At 36.3% G+C, this 26,498-nt stretch overlaps 1 long non-coding RNA gene and 1 pseudogene across 1 annotated transcript in view; both read left to right on the top strand.

Moving 5' to 3' along the window:
- Positions 1 to 22,689, top strand: part of LOC123613116 (uncharacterized) — a 52,617-nt gene extending 29,928 nt beyond the window's left edge. Inside the window, exon 3 of the long non-coding RNA XR_012504730.1 lies at positions 22,586 to 22,689. This is a non-coding gene — a long non-coding RNA (uncharacterized LOC123613116). The remainder of the gene's footprint in view (positions 1 to 22,585) is intronic.
- LOC105081138 (tubulin alpha-1A chain-like) lies at positions 4,971 to 6,697 on the top strand (annotated as a pseudogene).
- Positions 22,690 to 26,498: the final 3,809 nt, after the last annotated feature.

The following is a 26,498-nucleotide window of genomic DNA, read 5'->3' on the forward strand; positions in this document are numbered from 1 at the left end:
GTCTCGGTAAAAATAATGTCCTTGGTCTTCCTGTTTTAATAGTTTCCTCTGCTTATTTATAGTCTTTGTCTCACTCTATCAGTGAAATTCTGAGAAAGGCACATTCAAATGACTTGGAGCTTTATTTTGTCAACTAACCCTTTGCTTTTTAAAACTAGGTTCAAAATTCAGCTAAGATCCCATAGACTGTTCACAAATAAGCTACATTAAATAGAATAAAACATTGACCATAACACAGAAAGATGCAAAAACATTTGGAAAGGAGCTGTTGCTTGGAAGAATTCTAAAACTTAAAGGAGAAGAGAAAGTCTTATCAGAGAATTGAGATTTTATTCTTAGACAGTAAAAAGGTTGCCTTTTTCTTGCTGGGTTTTGTAATAAGTGATACACCGAGAATTTTGTTTTCTCTGTTTTTGAGCTATACATAAGTAACTTTTCTTATTTTAATCTTCTTGTTGAGTATATTTGACATACAACTGTAAATTTAAAGTATACAGTGTGTTACTTTGATACATTTATATATTGTATTATGATGGTCATTGTAGTGATACTTACCACATTACATAATTATAGTACAATATTGTTGTCTTTATTCATTATACTGAACATCAGATCTCTATGGCTTATTTTCTGTTCATTGCAAGTTTGTACCCTTAAACAATATCAGTCTTATCTCCCCCACCCCATCCCCTGGTAACCACCATTTTGCTCTCTGTTGGTTTTTTTTTTTTAACAAGTTTGACCTTTTTAGATTCCGCATATAAGTGATACCATATAGCACTTGTCTTTCTCTGACTTATCTCACCACTTAGCATAATGCCCTCATGGTCCATCCCTTTTGTCACAGATGGCAGAATCACTTTCTTTCTCTGAATAATAGCTCCACTGTGTATTTATATACCATATCTTCTATACTTATTCATCTGTTGATGCACATTTAGGCTGTTTACATATCTTGGTCTGATTCTTTTTGAATTAAGAAACTTCCCCTTAAGTATTTCACTGCTCAATTGCTTCACTCAAGAAGAATACAGCAGCTAATATGTTAGAAGGTACAGGATAAACCTTTAAACTCACTTTATCCTGTCAGAGAAAACCTAGTTGTATATAGCCAGTTATAGTATGAGATAAACAGATAATAACAAAATCACAAACTTTTATCATTTATTCAATGCCCAGCACTGTCTAAGAAGTTAATGAATATGAGATAGTTATATTAGACATTTAAAAGAAATGTAACCTCATTTTGTAACTAAGCTAGTCAAGCAGGATATATTGATGACATAATCATGCCTTATCTTTCCTTCTCAACAGTAAACAACTTAGGATCAGGGACTGGTTCTTACTCACTTTGGTATTCTCTACGTTTTTTTTTTTAATTGAAGTACCATCAGTTACATGTGTCAATTTCTGGTGTACAGCAGTGTCCTAGTCATGCATATACATACATACATTCATTTTCATTTTTTTCATTAAAGGTTATTACAAGATATTGAACATAGTTCCCTGTGCTATATAGCAGAAACTTTTTAAAATCTATTTTTATGTGTAGTGACTAATATTTGTAAATCTGAAACTCCCAAATTTATCTCTCCTTTCCCTCGATAAACATAAGATTACTATGTCCGGGAGTCTGTTTCTGTTTTGTAGATGAGTTCATTAGTGTCCTTTTTTTCACTTTTTTTTTTTTTTTAGATTCCACATATGAGTGATATCATATGTTTTTTTTCTTTCTCTTTCTGGATTACTTCACTTAGAATGACATCTCTAGTTCTATCCATGTTGCTGCAAATGGCATTATTTTATTCTGTTTTATGGCTGAGTAGTATTTCATTGTATAAATATACGACAGCTTCTTTATCCAGTCCTGTGTTGATGGACATTTAGGTTGTTTCCATGTCTTAGCTATTGTATATAGTGCTGCTATGAACATTGGGGTACATGTATCTTTTCGAATTAGAGTTCCCTTTGAACATATGCCCAGGAGTGGGATTGCTGGATCATATGGTAAGTCTATTTTTAGTTTTTTGAGGAATCTCCATACTGTTTTCCATAATGACTGCACCGACCAACATTCCCACCAACAGTGTAGGAGGGTTCCTTTTTCTCCACACCCTCTTGAGCATTTATCGTTCATGGACTTTTGAATGGTGGCCATTCTGACTGGTATGAGATGATACCTCATTGTAGTTTTGATATACATTTCTCTGATAATTAGCAATGATGAGCATTGTTTCATGTGCCTCTTGGCCATTTGTATGTCTTCATTGGAGAATTGCTTGTTTAGGTTTTCTGCTCATTTTTGGATTGTGTTTGTTTTTTTGTTAGTAAGTCATATGAGCTGTTTATATATTCTGGAAATTAAACCTTTGTCAGTTGCATCTTTTGCAAATATTTTCTCCTATTCTGTAGGTTGTTGTTTTGTTTTGCTTATGATTTCTTTTGCTGTGCAAAAGCTTGTAAGTTTAATTAGATCCCATTTGTTTATTTTTGTTTTTATTTCTATTGCCTGGGTAGACTGCCCTAGGAGAACATTGCTAAGATTTATGTCAGAGAATGTTTTCCCTATGTTTTCTTCTAGGAAGTTTATTGTGTCTTGTCTTGTATTTAAGTCTTTAAGCCATTTTGAGTTTATTTCTGTGTATGGAGTGAGGGAGTGTTCTAACTTCATTGATTTACATGGTGCTATCCAGTTTTCCCAACACCACTTGCTGAAGAGACTCTTTCCTCCATTGTATATTCTTGCCTCCTTTGTCGAAGATTAATTGATTATAGGTCTGTGGGTTTACTTCTGGACTCTCTATTCTGTTCCACTGATCCATATGTCTGTTTTTATGCCAATATCATGTTGTTTTGATTACTGCTCCTCTGTAGTATTGTCTGAAGTCTGGGAGGGTTATTCCTCCAGCTTTGTTCTTTTTTTTTTTTTTTCTTCAATATTGCTTTAGCAATTCTGGGTCTTTCGTGATTCCATATAAATTTCAGAATTGCTTGTTCCAGTTCTGTGAAAAATGTCCTGGGTAATTTGATAGGGATCACATTAAATCTCTAGATTGCTTTGGGCAGTGTGACCATTTTAACGATATTGATTCTTCCAATCCAAGAGCTTGGGATATCGTCCCATTTCTTTGTCATCTTTAATGTCCTTAATCAGTGTTTTCTAGTTCTCCATGTATAAGTCTTTCACCTCCTTGGTCAGATTTATTCCTAAGTATTTTATTGTTTTGGGTACTATTTTAAAAGGAATTGTTTCTTTACTTTCTTTTCCTGCTAATTCATTGTTAGTGTAAAGAAATGCAACTGATTTTTGTATGTTAATCTTGTATCCTGCTAACTTGCCAAATTCTTTTATCAGCTCTGGTAGTTTTTGTGTAGAGCTTTTAGGGTTTTCTATGTGTATAGTATCATGTCATCCACATATAGTGACAATTTTACCTCTTCTCTTCCAATTTGGATCCCTTTTGTTTCTTTTTCTTGCCTGATGTGGCTAGGACTTCTAAGCCTATGATGAAAAGTAGTGGTGAAAGTGGGCATCCTTGTCTTGTTGCAGATTTTAGTGGGAAGGTTTTCAGTTTTTCACCATTGAGTATTATTGTATCCTCTACATTTAGTATCACTAAATCTCAAATTCCAAATGTGAACAGACATAGGTACCAAAATTAGCCTTTTTCTTCTTGACAATTCAGTCTAAATCTTGGTTAGAAAGGCTTCAATGATTATGATTTATCTAACTGCCCCTCTTGTTCCTACTAGCCCACATGATCATCTAAGTTGCTATACATGTAACAAACTAAAGAATAAACTGATCCTCAGTTGTTTTATCTGTGTAAAAAAAGTATCTTACTCATACAGTGACCTGTCAAGATTTTCTAGCTCTTTGTAGCTTTGGTATGCTTTACTTAAAACCCATACACACAAATCACTTTACAACCATTGTTGTGAAAATATTCTGAATATAGAAAAGCACTCTAATTAGTTTCCATATAATGTTTCTGACTGTTAAAGAATTTTACTTGGGACAACATGTATTTTTACCCAGAAAGCATTTCAACCTTTGAGAAAGGTGGTGGGGGAGGAGAGAAAAAATATTGATTTGTCTAGTTCTGGTCAGTTATAAAGATTGTATAAAAAAGCAACAAAAATTACCTAAGGTTCTAGGGAAAAAAACAAAACTATTCAACCAACATGCTCAACTCAGAGCTCTAGAACAATTAATTGTCTTTGACCTGTAGCCCCACTCCATCCTTGAGTTTCTCATCCCTAAAGGAGAATAGTGGACTTTTTATCTTGGAGCCTATGAGCTAATTTAAGTATTTTGTTTCCACATTCTGGCAAAACCCTTCACCACAACTTTTCTCTACTGATGCCTATATCTGAAGTTTACCCCCTCTAAGTCATAACTTAAATAATATTGTCAATATGTAGTTGCTAAGAGAAACTGGTTCACTTCCACTGTTGCCACTCTTCAAAAGATAACTGATTGTTAACTATTAGGAGTAGCTACAAATATTGCATGCCTAATCTGTTCTAGATACAGTATTAGGCATTCTATGCATGTTTCTTAATGACAGAGAAAAATTTGCTTCTTTCATTATAAGTATGTAGACATTGCTTCTGCAACAGATTACTTGGCCAAGGCTGTGAGAATCCTCAAAACGCTTGATATTGAGAAAGGTTAAATGCCTCTTTAATTCATTTTGTTACTCATAATGATGGACCAGACCACACATATACCACAATTATATAAGGGAAAAGCCTCACACATACTCTCACCAATGGCTTTAGGCATTGGTTTTCTTCTTTATTGTAGCTCTAAGATGGTACCTTGTGCAAAATTATACACTTAAGATTGTAAAATTGAAAATTAAGGCAGGTTCTCTTACATTGACCGCTTAAGAGTCGCACTGTAAGAAGCAACAACCTCTCCTCCTCCTCTCCGCCATCTCCTTGGCAGCCGCAAAACAGCAACTATGCATGAGTGCATCTCCATCCACATTGGCCAGGCTGGTGTCCAGATCAGCAATGCCTGCTGGGAGCTCTACTGCCTGGAACACGGCATCCAACCCGATGGCCAGATGCCAAGTGACAAAGCCATTGGGGCAGGAGACAACTCCTTCAACACCTTCTTCAGTGAGACGGGCACTGGCAAGCATGTGCCCAGGGCAGTGTTCGTAGACCTGGAACCCACAGTCATTGATGAAGTTTGCACTGGCACCTACCGCCAGCTCTTCCACCCTGAGCAGCTCATCACAGGCAAAGAAGATGCTGCCAATAACTATGCCCGCAGTCACTACACTATTGGCAAGGAGATCATTGACCTTGTCTTGGACTGAATTCAGAAGCTGGCTGACCAGTGCACAGGTCTTCAGGGCTTCTTGGTTTTCCACAGCTTCGGTGGGGTAACTGGTTCTGGGTTCACCTCCCTGCTGATGGAACGTCTCTCTGTCGATTATGGCAAGAAGTCCAAGCTGGAGTTCTCCATTTACCCAGCCCCCCAGGCTTCCACAGCTGTAGTTGAGCCCTACAACTCCATCCTCACCACCTGCACCACCCTGGAGCACTCTGATTGTGCCTTCATGGTAAACAACGAGGCCATCTATGACATCTGTCGTAGAAACCTCGACATTGAGTGCCCAATCTACACAAACCTGAATAGGTTGATAGGTCAAATTGTATCCTCCATCACTGCTTCCCTGAGGTTTGATGGAACCCTGAATGTCAAATTGACAGAATTCCAAACCAACCTGGTACCCTATCCTCGCATCCACTTCCCCCTGGCCACATATGCCCCTGTCATCTCTGCTGAGAAAGCCTACCGTAAACAGCTTTCTGTAGCAGAGATCACCAACGCTTGCTTTGAGCCAGCCAACCAGATGGTGAAATGTGACCCTCGCCATGGTAAATACATGGCTTGCTGCCTGTTGTACCGTGATGATGTGGTCCTCAAAGATGTCAATGCTGCCATTGCCACCATCAAGACCAAGTGTACCATCCAGTTTGTGGACTGGTGCCCTACTGGCTTCAAAGTTGGCATTAATTACCAGCCTCCCACCATGGTACCTGGTGGAGACCTGGCCAAAGTACAGCGAGCTGTGTGCATGCTGAGCAACACCACAGCCAGTGCTGAGGCCTGGGCTCTCCTGGACCACAAGTTTAACCTGATGTATGCCAATCGTGCCTTTGTTCACTGGTACGTGGGTGAGGGCGTGGAGAAAGGAGAGTTTTCTGAGGCTCGTGAGGACATGGCTGCCCTTGAGAAGGATTATGAGGAGGTTGGTGTAGATTCTGTTGAAGGAGAGGGAGAGGAAGAAGGAGAGGAATACTCAAGTTAAAATGTCACAAAGGTGCTGCTTTTACAGGGAAGCTTATTCTGTTTAAAACATTGAAAAGTTGTGGTCTGATCAGTTAATTTGTATGTAGCAGTGTGTACTTCCATATACAAGTACTAACCTATGCTTTAAAACACAACACTTTGTTACGGGCCCAAGCTATCCATTTTTCTGATGGATTTGAATAAAGTATTCCATCTTAAATGAAAAAGAAGAAAGAAAAGAAAAGAAAAAGAAAATTAAGGAGTTATTGTTAAGTAAATCCCCACCCAGGAGAAGGAATAGATGGAGCTCTAATGGATGTTTTCCTTCCCTACACAGTCCACTGAGTGAAAGAGAGCATGCTCACACACCACCTGTGTACCTACTATAGCATCCCAAGGGGCGTGTGACCCTCAGTGGCATCACTTCCTGCCTGGGGAGAATGTTGTTGTTGAAACAGCCTAGTCTGGAACTTCAGCATCCAGAATACTGCCACAAACTTCCTAGGTAACTTCAGGATGTCGGCTCCCTTGCTCAGGGCCATGGTTTCTGTATATAAAACGAAAGAATTGGGCTATGCTTCTCTTTAAACTGAACAATCCATAAATGGAACTCAGAAAAATTGTACTAAGTACATCTTTACTACTACTACCGTACCTCTAAGCTGATCAGATTTTTAAAAAAATGGCTAGCACACACTACAGACTTATTTAATGAAAGCATATTTAAGAAAGCAAAAAGGTGTCCCTGCATTCTGCAACTGTATCCTGTATCCAAGGAGTGTGCCCTGTGAACCAAACCACACCCCTTCTCCAAAAGTTAGGCAATGAATATTCCCAGTCCCTAGAGCACATCGTCAAAGATCAGCCATCTTCATCCCATAAAGGCCCAGCAGTATTTATCCCTCAGCACCTCTTAAAATGTCTACATTTTTCTCAGATTAGAAAAAAAATTGATATTTATGGTCTAAATGCTGATGAAACTATGTCATTATCATTACAATGTTTTCCTCTCTTGTTTTAGTTTGTTTTTTTGTCCAAATCCCACAGTGCCCCCGGCAAAGGACGTGTGTTCACCATCCTCTATTTCTGAAATGAAATGTGAAAGCAGTGAGATGATGTCCATTATTTAAAACTGTCTCTTCAATCCTGGAATGAGTTTCTTTTGTAAAAGATCAGTGGAACTGAACAGTAAATATAGAGAATGGAGCAATACACAGGTCACTGACTGCAAGAACTTGCCCTTTTAAACTCTTGAACACACAGACACATCAGGTGATGTGCCTAAGGTTTATAAGTAAAATCTTTGGTTTAATCCCCAAATACCATGATTCATGCAGCAGTTAGGTTTCACGATTCTAATAGATAAAGTCACTTAACAATACATTTATTTTTCTAATAATAAAATGATATATATTCATTGTAGGAAATCTAGTGAGTACAAAGAATGCAAAGCTAGCAAATTATCCCATTAACCAGAGAAAATCACTATAAACATTCTGGTATATTCCTTTCTTCTACATTTCCTTTAACACTTACTGACTCATTCATTTGACAACTATTTATCACCTAAGTTCTCAACCTTAGCTACACATTGGAATCACCTGGGAAATTAAAAAAAAATACTCTTGCAGGAGTCCCATCCTCATGGATTCTGATTCAACTGGATGAAGTAAGGCCTGGGCATCAAGATTTTTTTTAAAGATTCTCCCTAGGTGATTCTAATATGTAACCAAGATTGAGAACCACTGATCAAATTTCAGTGATGTGTGAGACATTGCTAGGCATGGAAACTCAATGATGAAGAGATGTAGGGTCCTCAAGAACCTTAAAGTCTTGTGGAGCGACAGACAAATGGACCAACAATTTCAGTAACTTAAACAGTATAATGGAAGAGTCTTCAAATAACCATGGAAGCATGGGAAAAGGAACACTTAAATCTATCTTGAGAAGTCAAGGCAAACAGCTCAGAGATTTAGGCAGCCAAATAAGATAAGTGTTCCAGTTGTAGCAGCATAGGAGAGTAGAGAATGCTTGGAAAACTCTTAAGTGGCTCCACTGAGTGTGACAAGGGAAGTGTCTGGAGCTGATGGTGGCCATGTAGGCAGCAAGCAGGTCCTGAAGGACCTTGTAGGTATTTGGAATGATAGAAAGCCCTTGAAAAGTTTTGAGCAGAGGAATACATGATTACCTCCATGTCTAATTTACTTGCTTACCTTTGGCATCAGTGGACTTAAAGGTCTAGGTGAGACTAGCTGTAGCAAGACTAGAATGAAGTCTGTAACAAAACCCCAAGAAAGCATGACTGTTTATGACTCCCTAAGTCTCCTGGTGGTTCATTGTTCATCTTACTTATTACAATAACTTGCATTTGTGTACTAAACAATCGTGTTGAAGTTTTGTTTTGTAGAAAAGAAGATTCTCATAAAAGCCTAATATTTTCTTCCTGGGGATTATAACACTTCTTAAAGAAGTTGTATCTGTCAGGATCCCAGTAGGAAACAGAATTTGCCCCAACATGATTCAAAATAAAGAGATTTTAATACAGAGTTAAGGGGGAAATTAGGCATGACGTAGTGCCCAGGAACTAGCAACAGTGTAAATCCATTACCATCAATAGGGCTGAAAGGGGTAGGGGAAAAAATCAGAGCCCAAAAGAATTGGACTTAAAGAAGAGATCTTGCCAACAGATGTGGAGGGATGCAGCTACTGCCAGAACTATAGCCAAAGCAGGGATGACACAAAGAAGAAATACTCTAACCTCGTTTTCTTTCTTCTCCTAATCTCTGATCTGCTGTTGGCCAGTCCATCCTGAAGCCATCCAGTAAAGGATCCCAGGAGATTCGTTTCATTCACAGTAGTCAGACTCTTTGGGGCATAAAGTAGATCAGAAAAGGTCAGAGAATGAAGGCCAACAGAGAATAATGAGCCCACAGAGGAACACAAAGTCATAGCAAAAAGTTTAGACATAATATCCATCACTGTTTTCAATAGACACCTAACAGAAATCACAGTAGACTGTATAACATACCCACTGGCAAAAAAATAGAAACCTTTCCATGAACCAAAGTACCAGGAAATTCCTTACAGTTAATAAGGATTTTTGTTGGAAAAAGTTATCAGTTGACAAGTTGAGGCCATCTTAATTAAAAGCTAAAATTAGAAAGCAGATATAGTTCAGCTGTTAAAAGTTTCCAAAGCTACTCAGACCTTTATACATTTCCAATTATTCATCTAAGGTATAGCAAAATCAAGAACTCAAAAGAAATACAACAAAGTAAGTATGATATGTAAGATGCCAGGTATATAGAGTTAACTAACAGATGCTCCTTGAGTGCTTGGAGTAACATTCTAAAAGGGGCACACAGGTACTGTGTGCTAATGACTAAAGAAGGTCCTTCCTCCATTTGGCAATTGTGGCCTCTTAAGCAGTTTACAACTTTGGGAGGGTTCAGTGGTTCACAGAGAAAGAGAATACCTTTATAGACAGCCAATCAGAAAATCAGCTCTGGAAATAAATGGGATACGACTAGACTACAGATATCCCAAATTAAAACATCTGGTCCCTCCTTTCAGGGAGTTAACAATTATCAAATAGCAGATGTTAAAATTATAAATCTAAGGCTTTTATTAGTCTGCACATCAGGGCAAATCTGAACCACTGGAGTGTATGAGATAGTATTCACATGAAATAATGCAACATCACTACTATTGTCTATATTGACAAGTGATATTTTAAGATGTTCTTAATTCATTTCTGAGATTCTGCAGCAATTATTTACACATACCTTAATATATTTATTTAAAGATATATTTTATTGTAGTTACCTGTGTGAATGTCTTTCTGTTTCATCAGATACTGGGGGCCAGAGGGGCTTTGTCCTGTTCTTTTTGTAGCTTTTACATAACCTAGTATACTTTCTTGCATATTATAGATTTTCAGTAAATCTATATTAAATATCAAGAGGAACTTCTACATTAAATCTATATGTGACTTTAAAATTATATTTCTCATAAAATAATCTGTTGAGTTGAAGGCACTATACTTCTGTGCCATACTTGAATCCTCAATTTTAAAAGCATTTAAATCCTACAAGATATGTTTAACATTTAAATGATACTGAAGTTATACCATCTTCCTTTGATAATTTGGGGAAACTTCTGGGATGTTTCAAGACCTCAGGGTCACTAGTGAGAATATCAGTTTTCAATGATCTGTGTCGAAGAACCTATTTAATAGGAATTTCTAGTTGATAGAATACCAGAAAAACTAGAGTTTGCTATATTTTATTATGGTTGATTTTCATTGAAGTGACTGGAATTTTGCCTGTTGACCTTTATATTTAAAAGGCTATCATTGTATTACATAATGTTAGCTCTCAGTATTCAAAATTCCTTGCCTCCTCCTGCTTTCCATAGCCCATTTTTTTTCCCATGTAAAGTGATTTTATTCAATGGGAAAAACTGATTTATTCTATGACCTTTAGAAACTTTTGTCAGAACACTGAAAACTCTTTTACTATCAGTTATAAATGTTTAGTGAAATTAAAGAAATAGTAAAACTAGTATTTACTTAGTACGCTATAATTTAAAACATTAAGAATTATCCATAGTCCATTCTTAAAAGAGGGGAAAGTCTTTAAATTTTCCTAAGATAACTGAAGTTGACCCCGGACTTGAGTAAAAGACATCTCTTTTAGGTCTATAGTGGCAATTTCAGTCTTTCTTAAGATCTCCTAGTTCACTGCCAAGGGCTTAAAAAAAAAATCTGTGTAACATTCAGCTGTCCATCAAGGCTTAATGCTGCCACTAAATAAAAGCTTTTATTTTAGATTTAGGCAAAATGTTCCCATTACTTAGGAGTCCGCTATAATATAAAATTCCTCATACGGTTGCAACAAAGACATGTTTGAATGAAAAAAAATGAATTATACTTTTTAATAATTGAAGAGATTTCATACAGCCTTTATTCTCCCACACATCTAAGCTTGATGAAAAATTCTACAAAATTCAGTTTCCTTAAAAGTAGTTTCAGCTTCATACTTTTTACTTGTTTCTTTCAACACAGCACTTTTCTATATACTACCTCCAACATAAATCAGTTTTCATTATTTTATTTCCTATTTTTTATATAATTAGAAACTATTATTTGGGTTGCAGTGCTGGTTATAGATTTCTTTCAGATTCTTTTATACCAGATGTGTCTTTGCAAAATGGAAGAATTTACACACACACACACACACTTTAGCTGTTCCTCTTACTAATTGAGAAAGCAGAAAAGTCCTGGATTTAATTTTTTTTAATTGAAGTATAGTCAGTTACAATATGTCAATTTCTGGTGTACAACATAATGTCCCAGTCATGCACAGATTTAATTTTGTCCTACAACCTTGCTTGCATGCATTGGTGCATACTAACAGAAATGAATAACTACAGTTTCCTGTACCTTAGTTACTCTGGGAAGCTGATACGTTCTCTGTCATCATGAGATAGAAATTCTATAAGTTGGCCTCAAGTGTAGGAGTGTCTTTTTAGCCAAAGAGAGAGAATTTTAATGACGCTAAGAGTAACTATGGTTTTTATCAGTTGTCACTAGATATGTCCAGCTTGTTCACTTTCCACTGAGTCCCGACCTTCAAGCAAGCACTTAAATTATCATCTAGTTTAGCTAATAGCCTGGTTACTATGTAAAGGGAGTCTCTTTATAAGATTCATGTTAATTGCCATGGGGAAAATCGAAGACCAGAGATATATTCCAGGGATTTTCTCCAGTTAAACATGCCATTTAATGAAACAGGTAAGTTTCAATAGAAGAATTTGGAAACTGCTACTACTTATACCTTGTCAGCAGGTCTGCATTCTATAAATTATAGGAAGAACTTTAGACTAAAATGACTAGTACTATCTACTTTTAAAAAAAATTAGGGCTGAGAAGAAGATATGAGCCAATTTTCAGGTAACTATGTGTTTATATATATATATAATTTTAGTCAGTGCTATATATATATTTACAGTGCTGTGTCAGTTTCTGGTGTACAGCATAATGCTTCAGTCATACATGAACATACATATAGTCCTTTTCACATAAGTTACTACAAGATATTGAATATAGTTCCCTGTGCTATACAGTAGAAGCTTGTTGTTTATCTATTTTATATATAGTAGTTAGTACCTGCAAATCTTGAACTCCCAATTTATCCCTTCACACCCTTCCCCGCCCCCTGCCCTGGTAACCATAAGTTTGTTTTCTATGTCTGCGAGTCTGTTTCGGTTTCATAAATCAGTTCATTTGTCTCCTTTTTTTTTTAGATTCCACATATAAGTGATACCATATGGTATTATTTTTTCTCTTTCTGGCTTACTTCACTTAGAATGACAACTTCCAGGTCCATCCATGTTGCTGCAATTTGGAGTTTAGTCTTTAATTAAAGACTAAGGTAAAATTTTGTACTAACAATTCAATAAATAGATAAATTCCATTATACTTTGGAATAGTTGATGGAATAAAAGAAGAATCCAACCCATTGTTTATACAACCGAACCCTTTGGTTATACAACATGTCCTAGAAAGAAGACTACCTTTGGACAAAAAGCTGCCTTTTCCTTCTTAGATATTTTGAGTAAAGATTGAAGTAATATAGGTTTAAGCAAAGGTTTACCTTTCTAGTTAGGAATAGACACATCAGTCTTGTGAGGGCATGTATGTATTTGCCATATCAGATCGCATGCCCTACACCCAGTGGTTCACTGGTACACAGTAGGTTCTCTGTTTCTGTTTTGAAACCAATTTCTGTAAATGACTTCTTCCTTACCAATAGCTATTTAGTTTGATAAACTGACATAGTTGTGCTTAAGAATAGCCTAGTAATTGTATGAAAAACTGCATCTTATGAGGATCCTAGACTGAAGGACAAAACAGGAAATAATGTGAGAATGTCTGGAATGATACATGGGTGTTTAAAATTTACCTGACTTTGATTTGTCCACATCTGCTCTAGGAAGTTTGTTTCATAGCATTAATTTAATTAACATTTATCCTATCAAATTGCCTAATAGTGCTCATTCCTTCTTAATTCTGTTAATATCATATGTAGTAGGCAAAATACTGCCCCCTCAAAAGATACCCACATGTGAGTCCCTAGAATCTGTGAATGTGTTATGTTACATGGCAGGAGACAAGGTTGCAGGTCGAATTAAGGTTTCCAATCATCTAACTTTAGGATAAAGATATTTTCCTTGATCAACTACTGGGTGGACCCAATGTAATCACAAGGGCCCCTTAAATGTAAAAGTGAGAAGCAGAAAAGTCAGACCCGGAGAGATGGCAACATGAAAAAGACTCAACTGGTCGTTACTAACTTTAAAGATCGGAGGCTGTAACCAGCTAAGAAATATAGGCAACCTCTAGAATCCAGAAAAGGCAAGAACTCAGATTTTCCCCTGGGGCCTCCAGAAGGAACATAGCCCTGCCAACACCTTGATTTTAGTGCAGTGACACCTATTTTGGACTTCTGACCTCCAGAATTGTAAGAGAATAAACTCATGTTGATTTCAGCCACTAAGATTGTGATAATTTGTTATAGCAGCAATAGGAAACTGATACATGTGACAATTGTAATTTAGGATTGTTAGTAAAACTAGCTAAAGAGGTTTCTAAAACACTTAGCTTCCACTCAAACACTTCTTTTATTCATACTGCCAAGACTTCATTTTTGACAAAGACAATAGAGGCACAGTAGGACACCAAGAACCTTGGGGAGATATCAACAAATATGCATGCTATTTTTCATTAGCTGATTAGATATGGTTTCATACAATGTTTTATTTAAACTCCTTTGCTAAATACAATCGCCTTCATCCCTTGGAGGATTTATCTAGAGCAGTGTGGAGAGTGATTATGGAATTGAGAATCAGTAGAAAAATAGGTCAGTGCTGAATTGAGGCCTGAGTTCCTTTTACCTTGACCAGATTCAGTGTTTCTCTTGCTAATTCTTCCTTACCGTCTTTCATTCTATTTCTTCTGTGGGCTGCTCTCTGCATTCACTTCAAAAGAACAAAGCATACAGAGTTTCAGCCCCCCTTTCTGTGCCGACAAAGGGGACCTGGGCCTAAGGTCAGCACATTGAGGCACTGATTAGAATTGACCATAGGTAGCAGTTGCTACAGCTTCACCACTGGGAAGGCCTTGACAGCTTTGTGACTCTGTCCCCCTCTGTAGACCCTCCTCCTCCTGCTCCCTCTTGTGCTGCCGCCTGAACAAAACATCACATCAGCACTGTTTAAGGCAGGAACCTAGCCAAGGAAGTCATAACAGGACAATAGACACACAATCTGATAACCTTGTTAGCTCAAATCAAAGCTCCTAACAAGTAAGAGAGGTTAGTGAAGTGGAATAAAACTACTGCAGTATTTGGGTTTGTTGAAGTTGCTTTTCAGAATTTTCCCCCTTAAAAAAAAAAAAAGTAGCATTTCTTATCCCTTTATTTAAGATTAAAACAGGCACAAGGACACGAAACAAAACAACATGTACAAGGCTAAGGTTAACCTTTAAAAGAATACAAATGGAGAAGGATGTACAAAGTTCATAATTATCTTCTTAATGAAAAATAGCATAAAACTACTTTCTTTGTGTTGCCAGATCTCTGCAAAAGTGTAGTAAGTGTGGAATAACCTTCATTATCCAGAAAAAGTTAGGGATGTGGATTAATTTGTGTAAATGATAACTAGTAATGAACTCACTTCAGATAACAGACCAAGGATGATCAAGGTCTTTCTATTTTCTGTTTTATTTACTTCACATTACAGGATACTATTTCAACACACAGAGATTTTGCCAGGTTTGATTATGGCCTTTTATTACCTCCCTCATACCCACCTCATCCTCCAGGGAGCACCTCAACCTTTAAAAATATAATTTTAATCCCAATATTATCTTCCTATTTCTGCAAAAGACATTACTGTATGCTCCAGTACTGTCTAAAATGCAGCAGAATTGTATTCACTCTCCTCCCACCTTCAGTTCCTGAGTTCTTGCCATTTCCATGATCTTAGGGGAAATAGCCCTAACCTTGAAGTCAGGATTTGGCACTGCTCAGACCCTAGTAGGACCTGGTTAATTGTCTCTGTGCCTCAGTTTCTTCATCTGTAGCAAATGACAAAATAACAAGTCAATTCAACAAGTAGGTATTTGGATGCCTTTGAACATGTCATTTTTATATTTTGTGTCATTTTATTAAAGTTAAAAAGTGGTGAAACTTTATGATTCGACATGGCTCCCAATTTATCTTTTGCTCTTGTGTTTCCCTGAAAGATTAATGAACCATAGCTAAGTCCATACTGGCTTAGTACTCTGAATCTGTTTAGAGGATTTTACTGTGAACATTTTATTCAACTATATTGAACTATTGTGCTGAATGGAAGTCAAAGCAACACAATTCAGTTTGTGTAATGTGTGTATGTAAGTGTGTGTACCTTTTATCTGGAAAAAATGCTTCTTTTATAGCAGCTGAAAAATTGTAGTGATAAACAAACCATTTTACTTTTCTTACCGCCTTTTGTTTGTGAAGAATTATAAAGTGGCACTTCAATTAATTATGACTTGGAAATTTTGAAATCAGTAAGTTCTGCCTTGCTTCCTTTCCATTTTGTATATGACTTGAAACTGAAAAGAAAATTATAGAAACCGAATTTGGAGAAGAGAAAAATCATTATTTTTATATACATGGTATGTGCATAGTTCTCATTCACCAAGATGACAATGAGAAGAGAGACAGAAAAAAAGCAAAGCTTAAAAAATATATTTTAATTATATTTAGCAATCATTTATATAAACATATTGCAGGGATTATCTAACAATTATGTAAAATGATTGGATCTTGGCAGTGAGATGTTAATTAAATATGGATTTTCTCCTTCGTTTTGAATGTTTTCAATTAAAAAATATTTCTTTACATACTAGTTCCAGGCAATCTATTGTTTGGACATCTATAAATATACTATTTGAAAGGATGGCCCTTCCCCAAATCTCTTCCCCACTGGTATCTTCTAATAACTGAAATTTTTAGCACTTTAGCTGAAATTTTTAGTATTTTACACCTTTGTGGTAGATCTCTAAAAGACTGTTATACTGTAAACGGTATCTGGGATTAAGAGGTCATTATTATTCATCAACAACTCTAGCATGCATTAGCTAAAAATCTGTGGCATTTCTTGGGTTATTGATCTTCATGGAGTCTTAGACTTTGGACATGGTAATTAAGACCCAACTGATTCTAACCTGATTTCTGTACACCCAACTCAGGTGAAGGCTTGGTTTCATTGACAAGCATGCTTCTTGGAATTAGGCCTAATCCATCTATAATCATCTTTATCAAATACATTGAAGGAAGAGATACTATTAGTGTTAAACTTCTAAATTTACACATTGCCCCCATTTCTTTCTGTAATTCAAAATAACAAGTAAATTTCCAAATATTATATCATCTGAAGATGAATACTACAACTATAGCCACTATATACACATACCACATTCAGACTAGCCATTGCCTGAAGTAGGGTAGGGCAATTAAGATGTCCATGAAGTATCCTTCCATCCAAAGTCCAACTCTAAATAGTTCTAATGAGATATATGGTCAAATGAGACAGTGTGTTATCTGGTGTTTCAGTATGAAAATACTGACTCAGGCTAGCTCACTGATATGAAATGTGAAACTTGTAAAATTCAAGCATGCTTTGGCAATCCCATTTTTTTGTAATGTGTTCTTACTGACCTGTAATCAAGGCATAGCTTGGCATGTAAACAATTAGCTTGAGTATTTGAAATGTAAATAGAAGACAGTTCGTTAGCTTGTAAATTGTTGGTCCCTTAAAACATGGACTACCCTTAATTTTATGTTTAGCCACATTAAGAGTATGCCAAATACTAATGTAACTGAGAATAAGAAGAGAATGTCGGGGGGAGGGTATAGCTCAAGTGGTAGAGCGCATGCTTAGCATGCATTAGGTCCTGGGTTCAATCCCCAGTACCTCCTCTAAGAATAAATAAATAAACCTAATTACCTCCCCCTATAAAAAAAAAGAAAGAAAGAAAAAGAAAAAGAGAGAGAGAGAATGTCAGTATCCTCCCCTAGCTAAATGCAAATTTGTTCAATTGAATTGAGTATCTATCCATTTGATCTTCCATCTCTGAAATTCTACTAATTTAGAAAAGCCAGCTGAAAGGGATTTCTAGACAGGGCTCAGTTCATGTTTATCCTGTATTTCTTAACACACCTAGCACCCTGCTGAGTATGGGCTTAGTAGGTGAAGAGAAGACTGTAAATGACTGAGAAGGAATCAAGAGAAATTATTTTCTGCATTCCATTCAGATGTTGTTGAGGGCATTCAGTTATTTGTATTTCTCCCCAGAGTTGATGCATTTTGAGCTTCAGTGGCTAGAATTCCCAAACCCCATTTTCTGCATCAGAACATTCAGATTTTGTTGAAATGCCTTAAGATCAAATTAGATGTTTCTAGTATTGGTAGTCATTACTTGGATTGGACTTGGACCTAGTTATTTTTTAACTAAGAGGGAAATACTGTGTTGATTTCACCCAGGTTATTTGAAACAGCTCATGTTTTTAAATGAAAAATTATCTGGTAATGTAGGAAAATAACTATAAAATGCAGAAATAATGGATATTTTATATGTTTTTTAAATGTTGTATGTGCCACTTTTATAATTAACATAATTCAAACAGTGCAAGGTGAAGTTGGAGAAGTCACATGAACTGGCATGGTAGGACCTAACTCCTTCGATTCAGATGCTGACATGAGAAGTCATATTAGTGAGTGCTTCTCAGGCAGCAAACTTACCCTTCCAACTATTGGAATAATAAAAATCCAAACTGAAATACCCTATTAAAACATTTGCAGCTGTTTTCACTTACTTTTGGTTGTTCTCCTCCAACACTAAATTTACAAACAGCGTGCATGTGTATGTGTTTGTGTGTTTGTAGACATATTGGTACCCTTGGAAAGCTTATAGTCTTTTAAACTAAGATATTTTTTGGTACAAATTATAAATTACAGAGGTAACAAAAGTGTCACTGTATCTTGATTGAATTTCAAATGCAATCTTTGTTCACTTAAAAAATAATTAGCCTGATTTATTTAGAATTTGAATTATGACCTTGTAAATAAGGTAGCTTTGGAAACGACATTAACTCTTTTAGGTTCTTATTTTACTTCCAAATAGCTTTGCCTGCAATTCACAAACTGATGTTAACAGCCCCTTGTCATTAAACAAATGACCCCAGCATCAAAACAATAACAGAAACAAGAACCAAAAATCCACCCTGGAAGCAGGAACTATCTCAAGGCTTTTCCATCACAGCACTAACTACGGGGAAAGACACATCTTTACACAATGCTTTGCCATGTTCAACATTATGGGTTCCCAGCATGAGGATGAAGTTAATGTGGATGATGGACAAGCCTCTTGGAATATTCTGTAAATGCTAGAGTGAGAGATTTGAATAAGAGACATAAGATTGCCCTGAATATTAGAATTTCAAAATAGGGAGAAACCTAAGCAGTTCTCTAATTCAACCTGTTAATATAAGTCTCCTCCTCAATGATAGCATTCTAATGTTTTTGCTGTGACCCAGGTTAACAAAGAAATATAGGATGCATTATGATATAGTACATACAAACTGGATCATAACTGCACATAACTGAAACAGCCCTTCATAAAACAGTACTTACTCTGTGCAGTGAATTCAGGTGTTTCATTTTATTCTATTTGATATCTGTGTCTAATCTTTATAACAGCCCATTGCATTGATTTCATGACCAGAGATAGATTGAGACTTGCTCTACGTCCTTTCTATACAAAGTGTGGCCTGTGGGCCAGCAACAGCATCACCCAGGAGTTTTTGATTTTTAAATATTTTTTTCTTTATATTTTCTAGGTGACTATTTACTTATTAGGTTTTTTGGGGGGGGAGGTAATTAGGTTTATTTATGTGTTTATTTTTGGAGGCTGTACTGGGGATTGAACCTAGGACCTTGTGCATACTAATCATGCACCCTACCACTTGAGCTATACCCCCCAACACCCAGGAGTTTTTAAGAAATGTAATCTCAGCCCCCAGCCCGGACCTAGTGAAGCAACATACATTTTAACAAAATCCCCAGGTGATTCCCAGCACCTTAACATTTGAGAAGCATTGTCTACATCATCCCCAAGGAAGGTCAAATTATAAGCCTTTCCTTGAACCCTTCCACTGCTGAGATGTTTTCTTCCTCCCAAAGTGATGCATTTTATTTTCAAATAACTGTGCCTTACAGAAATATCTTTGTTGTATTTGAGTGAAAATTGGTCTGCAAGGTATCAACTTGGAGATCACCACAGAAACAGCATTCCACAAATGATATATCCCTTTTCTTTCCCACATAAGCGCCACTCACTGGCATTAGAATATCTCTGGTGAACTGATCTTCTTGTAAAATTAATTTAAGCTTCTTTGCACAGGATGATCTCTCAGCTGAGAATAGAGGAATCTTTGTGATTCTTCACCTTCTCCCTCACTGTACACTTAAACAATCAACAATCTTGATTAATTTATCTTCCAAATATTTCTCCAATTAAGCATTTCTCAAGTTAGCATCCAGCAATCCTAGGACAAGGGAGGAATGGTTAATAAACACAGTCATGGCAAAAAAAAAATCAGTGTTCATTATGTTCATTTAGTGAGACACTTAATCCATATTCTGAAAAAAAACTGACAGTTCTGGGTACATATTGTTAATAAAGCGCGATTGTTTTGACCTCAGGAGGCACTAATGCCCAACAGGGTGCCACCAACTAGGTTACCCTGCTATGACCCATTTCTTGACAGACTGTTTCCCACTTCCCTGGCTTCTGATTCATCCCTCTGGAAAATCTGGAATCTTCTGCACACATTCGAAATGCAATGAATATTTCTTTTCTCATGCTTTCTATTCTGCCCACTCGGAGCCAGATAACTCTTCCCACTATTCATTTCAAAGTGTGCCTCCCACTGTGTCAGCTGTTGAGTTGGAGAAAGGCCACTCAATTATCCAAGCTGTGATATAAAATGTAATTGAGAATTATCCCTGGGCTCATGCATTTTCTCCTTTGAGATACCACTTACTGAAGTTGGGTTACATACAAGTGTGAGTATAAACATATTTCCCATATCTTTTTGACATTCAGAATGGCTTGTGCTCTTAAGAACAAGAAAAGGACTTGGTATTCAAGGGGATGTCATTGCACTGATAAGATAAAGTCGTGAGAATAGTTTCCCATTCTTTGAGAAATGTCTGGGATGTGTATTGAGGGGTAAGGGAGTTGTCAGGCCAGTTCTGTGATCTAATTCCTTGGAGATGAAGCTTCCTTCTTAAAATCGGTTCTTGGCATTACTTACTGCTTTGCTGCCATTGGGTCAAGGAAAAACAAATTAAGCTTCTAAGCCTTAAAATCTAAGGCATAGGGCTGACTCAGGAGCAGTAAAGTGGAAGAAAGAACATTTCCTAACTTCTACTCCCCATTGAGAATTATTTTTATTGTTTTGTTTCATGCCCAACAATTGACTGAAGTGACCTGTAATGAAAATAGAAAACAACTAAACTCTCATATCATTGCCATGGAAACCAATCAGATGACCTAATGGTAATAAGTTTTGTTGGGAGCAAAGGTGGATAAACACTTTTTTATGAAGTTTTTTGGCATACTGTAAATTTACTCATTTAAACTGTACAATTCAGTGGTTTTTAGTATATTCACAGAGTTGTGCCTCCATCATCACAAACAATTTTTGAACATTTTCATCACCCCCAAAAGAAACCCCATACCCATTGCTAGTCTCCTGCTATTTCCCCCATCCTTCCATCCCTAGGCAATGACTAGTCTCCTTTCTGTCTCTGTAGATTTGCCTATTCCGGACATTTCATATAAATGGAATCATACAGTGTGGTCTTTTGTGATAGTCTTCTTTCATTTAACGTAATATTTTCAAAGTTTATCCAGGTATTGTAAGAATGCATCAGTACTTTATTACTTTTTATAGCTGAATAATAATGCCATTGTACGGATATGCCACAGTTTTGTTTATCCATTCATCAGTTGATAGACATTTTAGTTGTTTCCACCCTTTGGCTGTTTTGAATAATACTGTGATGAACTGTTCATGTACTTATTTTTGTGTACATGTGTGTTTTCAGTTCTGTTTGGTATATACCTAGAAGTAGAATTGATTGGGCGTATGGCAATTCAATGCTTAACAGTTTAAGCAGCCACCAAACTGTTTTCCAAACTGACTACACCATTTTACCTCCCACCAGCAATATAGGAGGGTTCTCATTTCTCCGTATCTTCACCAACACTTGATATTATCTGTCTTTTAATTGTAGCCATTCTAGTGGTTTGGAGTGGTATCTTACTATAGTTTTCATTTGCATTTCCAAGAATAAGCACTCTTAAAATATCTCTAAGTCACCCCCATGTAAAAAGTAAATACTTAAGTTCAATTAATTCCTGGATAGACTATGTCTGGAGAGGCTGCTAAAATTTTGAAAAACAGGCTGACTAATACCCATTCTTTATAGGAAGATATTTTATTACACAAGAGAATATCTGGGCTTGGGATTCAGAAATCATCATTTTAAATAACTAAATTCCCAGAACCTGTCCCAGCTTTAACCCTAATCAATGATTCTGTTTTTATTAAAGGTGGAGGTGGTAAGAATTAGGGGAAAATTAATTGTGTATTCATTAGGCACGTTGCATAAGTTGCTTATCTTCTCTGTGGCTGAGTTTTCTCATCTACAAAAATGAGGTTAATAATAGTACCTCATTCACACCATCACGTAAGGATTAAATGAGATCTTTTTCCATGTAAAATGCAATGCCTAACTGACAATAAATGTTAACTACTATTAATTTACAGGTGAATAGTTTGAGGTCTTCCCTATTATATGAGCTCAAGAAAACATCCTCTGCAAATATAGAAGATTTATCGAACATTTTGATCAGTTGTTTTCTACCTCTACAAAAGTTATTTAAAGAAATTAGCTCAAAAATTTATCAGAAACCTAAGTTAGCTACTAGTAAGAACAAACTCTGAAGCAGTCTATTAAGGGAGATGCTACACTGTCCTTCCCAGAAGTCTTTAACGGTGGGAAGAGTTGCAACTTCTCAGCAAGTTAGCTGCCATCTTACCAAAGGGTGAAAGTGGTAACTAGTTCCCTGAACCTAATAATTCTTTGTTACAGACTGAAGGTCTTTGGATTCTGTGGCAACCTAGGAAATACAACTCCCTGGCCTTGGATTCATCAGCCTTGTCCTCAGAGATTATGCTGGACAAAACTATAAAGTAGGTAAGGCTTGTGTTTCTTCTGTTGTTCTCATTTGTTGCTCCCTCATCTTGTTTGTTGCACTTTTGGGGAGCCAGTGCCTACACGAGACTCCCTGTTCACAAGGAGTCTTCAGGCATGAATCCTACTCTTCCTTTTTCCCTCAGAACCACATATGCCAGCCTTCTTTTGATCCTCTATCCCAGTCTCATCTAAACTTACCTTAACTCTGAATGACTTTTTGTATAGTTGATAAATATATTCATTTTGCAAGCCTGTGTTGAATACTTACTGTGCTAGGTTCAGAGATGACTACAACATAATCCAGGCCCTGTCATAGAAGGGAGAAAATCAACAAAAATACCAGTAGTTATAAAACAGTGTGCTGATAATGGAGTAGCAGATATATCATATGGTTGCTAGGAGAGTTCATAATTGTGAAGAACAATGCCTGGCACATAATAAGTGTTAACTGCCTGTTTATTAAGTAAATTATATGCCAGAAGAGGATTGTGCTCTGACATACATAGACCACCCATCCCAACTTGAAGTACTGAAAGTCTAAGCTGGGTCTTGAAGATGGTTAAGATTTAGTCAAGTTAAGATATGGAAGAAACGTGTTCCATGTAGACAGAACAGCATCTGAAAACACAAAGAGACATGAGAGAACATGATGTATCTCAAAAAGTTCAAAAGTTTCATTATGGCTAGAGTATAGACAAAATGAGGAGAAACAGAGGACGAGATTCAGACTGTAGTCTGTGGTCGGTAAATTGCATTAATGACCTCTCTCAGCCTCTGTTACATAAGTTGTGCTTTGTCATCACGGAACACTGGGGAGAGGTCTGGGTATTGGGGAGACAAGCACTAGTATTTGCCATAGTAAAAAAACATCGAGAATGTTGTTGGGAAATATTTTCAGGCCTTAAGTACCCTTAAAGTTAACATTATGACTTAGGTTTATAGTGATCTTTTCCTCAAATATAACTAAAATTGGTTAAAGCCACAGGATGTTTGAAAGAGTATAAACAAGTTATTTAACTTTCTAGAACTTAGAAGAAGTCTAGCAGTTGTTCCAGTTGAGTGCTGCACTTTCCAGGTATTGAAGGTCAATACTGTTGTTAGAGCAAGGTGAAATCCTGAATAAGATATGATGTACTGGTTTACTACTTAATGAATTATACTTGATTAGTTAATTAGCTCTCAGTGCCCTTTGGGAAAAAAAACCTATTGAATGCTGTATAGGTGACATGTCCAATATAAATAAGTCCATGTTTCATTTCAGTTCCAGGGAAATGTTTAAGGAATAATACATATGTGTGAAAATACTATAATTTAAAAATTGGCAGCCAGAGTCACAGAAATATATACGGCACCATCTTGTGATAGGCAGTATAATTGGCTCTTATAACCCTACCACATGCTTCCTGTGCCCTGTAAACATACTTTAAAATTCATCAATTTTCCTTTGAAATGTGATTATTATTTGGGGGATGCTTGACCAAAATATTTATTACTACAAGCTGATATGTTTTGTTTAATGAGAATCTTTTCAAAATAAATAAAATTTGCTACAGTCTAATTCTTTAGGACTAAACTTAATCATTTGGTTAAAATTTCTGTGGTATTCTAGGAGCTTAATGACCTATACCTAGCCTAATTTTCCATTCTTATTGGCCACTTATCCCAAACGTACTGACTTTTTTTTCACTTCCTACTTCTTCGTCTTTGCATACTCTGTTCCTTTCTTATCATTTGTTTTCTCTCCTTCCTCTCTTCACTTGAATCTTCACAGTTTCTCACTGTCTGCTCTTTCATGGAGAGCTCCATGCTTCCTTCAGCCATAATGAAATTTTCTTTTTTTTGACTCCATAACACAAAGCATCAACTCCTCTATTATATGTTACTTAGCTTTGCATACTTTTCTGTCACTGCTGAAGCTACTGCATTCTGGTTTCTGCCTCTTCCACACTACTGAGACTGGCCTTCAAAAAATATTCACATTCAAAAAAAAGACACAGATGAACTTATCTACAAAGCAGAAACAGACTCACAGATATAAAGAACAAATTTGTGGTTACCAGGGGTTAAAGTGGGTGGGGAGGGATAAATTGGGAATTCAAAATTTACATCTCTTCGGAAGTGATGGAAATGTTAGCTGTCTTGATTGTGGTAGTGGGTTCACTAGTGTATACATCTATCAAAATTCATCAAATTGTGCATCTGAAATATGTGTAGTTTACTGTAGAGGAATCATACCACAATAAAGGTATTTAAAAAAAGAAATTTAAAACAAATAAATTTTTAGAAAAGAATATTTGGTTAGTAACATTTGGATACTTTTCAATGATCTAACAAATTTTACATCAATTCCATATAATATGCAATGAATTCTAGATAATAAACTCAAATGTTTATAAATAAATCATACATATAAGCAATTTAAAAACTTACAGGTGCAAAAAAATATATTCACATTCTCCTACTTGCCAAATCCAGCAGATATTTTTTTCACTCCCTATGGTACTTTGACTGTTCCCCCATTTGAAGGTTCTCTTACCATCATCAGTGCAGCACTTTGAGTGAGGACTCGATTTCAAACTTGTTACTGCTCAACATGTAGACATCAACTCTACTCTCTGGGCCATAAATTGTTCTACCACGTGTGGTAGAAAGTGCTACAACGTCATGGCCCACCACCACCCTGTAGTAGCCCTGGTCTCTCCTGCTGGGATATGTTACATACTCAGTGTTGACAAAGGGGTGAGCAGACCATGTGGGAAAGGGAGGAGATGGCAAAAATTATAGGTAATCTTGTTCATATGTTCTTTTTTTTGAACTAAATTTTATATTGAGTTATAGTTAGTTTACAGTGTTGTGTCAATTTCCAGTGTAGAGAACAATTTTTCAGTTATACATGAACATACTTACATTCATTGTCGCATTCTTTTTCACTGTGAGCTACCACAAGATCTTGTATATATTTCCCTGTGGAGGGGAGTGGGAAGGGACAGACTGGGAGTTCGAAATTTGTAGATACTGATAGGCATATGTAGAGTAGATAAACAAGATTATACATACGTTCCTCTTCTGAAATGTTAGGTAGTAACTCTCATTTCTTATGAGTGTTATGAGGATTGTTATGTTCTAACACACTATATATCTCGCCTCTTTAGCCTATTTATTTTCTGCATCTCCACTAAAATGTAAGCTCTACGAGGACAGGAAATTTTACCTTTTTAGTTCACTGTTGCATCCCTAGCACCTAGAACTGGGCCTGACACATAAAAGACACTAAAAAAAAATTGGTGGAATGAATAAATGAAAAGTACTTAATATACAATAGTCATTCAATAAATTACAGCAGTACAGTACTGAACCTCAGGGAATTCTATACTGTTGTTAATTATTATAATAGATAAAGAAGTTTATCTCTCCCCTTGCGGTAGTTTAATCTGCTTTGTTTGAAATATTATGTTTTTATTGTTTCTCTTTCATACTTTTAGTCTGTCCACTTTTTAGCTTAACTGTATGGTAACTTTCTGTTATTTTTTATTCTAGATGGAGTATCTATAAAGTGGACTTCATAGAGAAGACTTAGAACTTTAAAAAGATGTCTCATCACTTCCAGTTCCTTTTGAAAGAAGGCAAAGCATAAATAGGTAAGAATATTTTAAGTGAAATACAGAGATTTTTTTATGGATACAGGCAGATCCTCCTAGCTATTTTTAACTCAGCACATATTATTGCCATTATTGAAAGGTTTTGAACTTGGAATACGTTTTGAAAGGCAATTACATAGCAATAGGATAGTTCCTGTGCTGATCATCTC

The sequence above is a fragment of the Camelus bactrianus genome, chromosome X, assembly GCF_048773025.1.
Source record: "Camelus bactrianus isolate YW-2024 breed Bactrian camel chromosome X, ASM4877302v1, whole genome shotgun sequence".
Taxonomy (NCBI): domain Eukaryota; kingdom Metazoa; phylum Chordata; class Mammalia; order Artiodactyla; family Camelidae; genus Camelus; species Camelus bactrianus.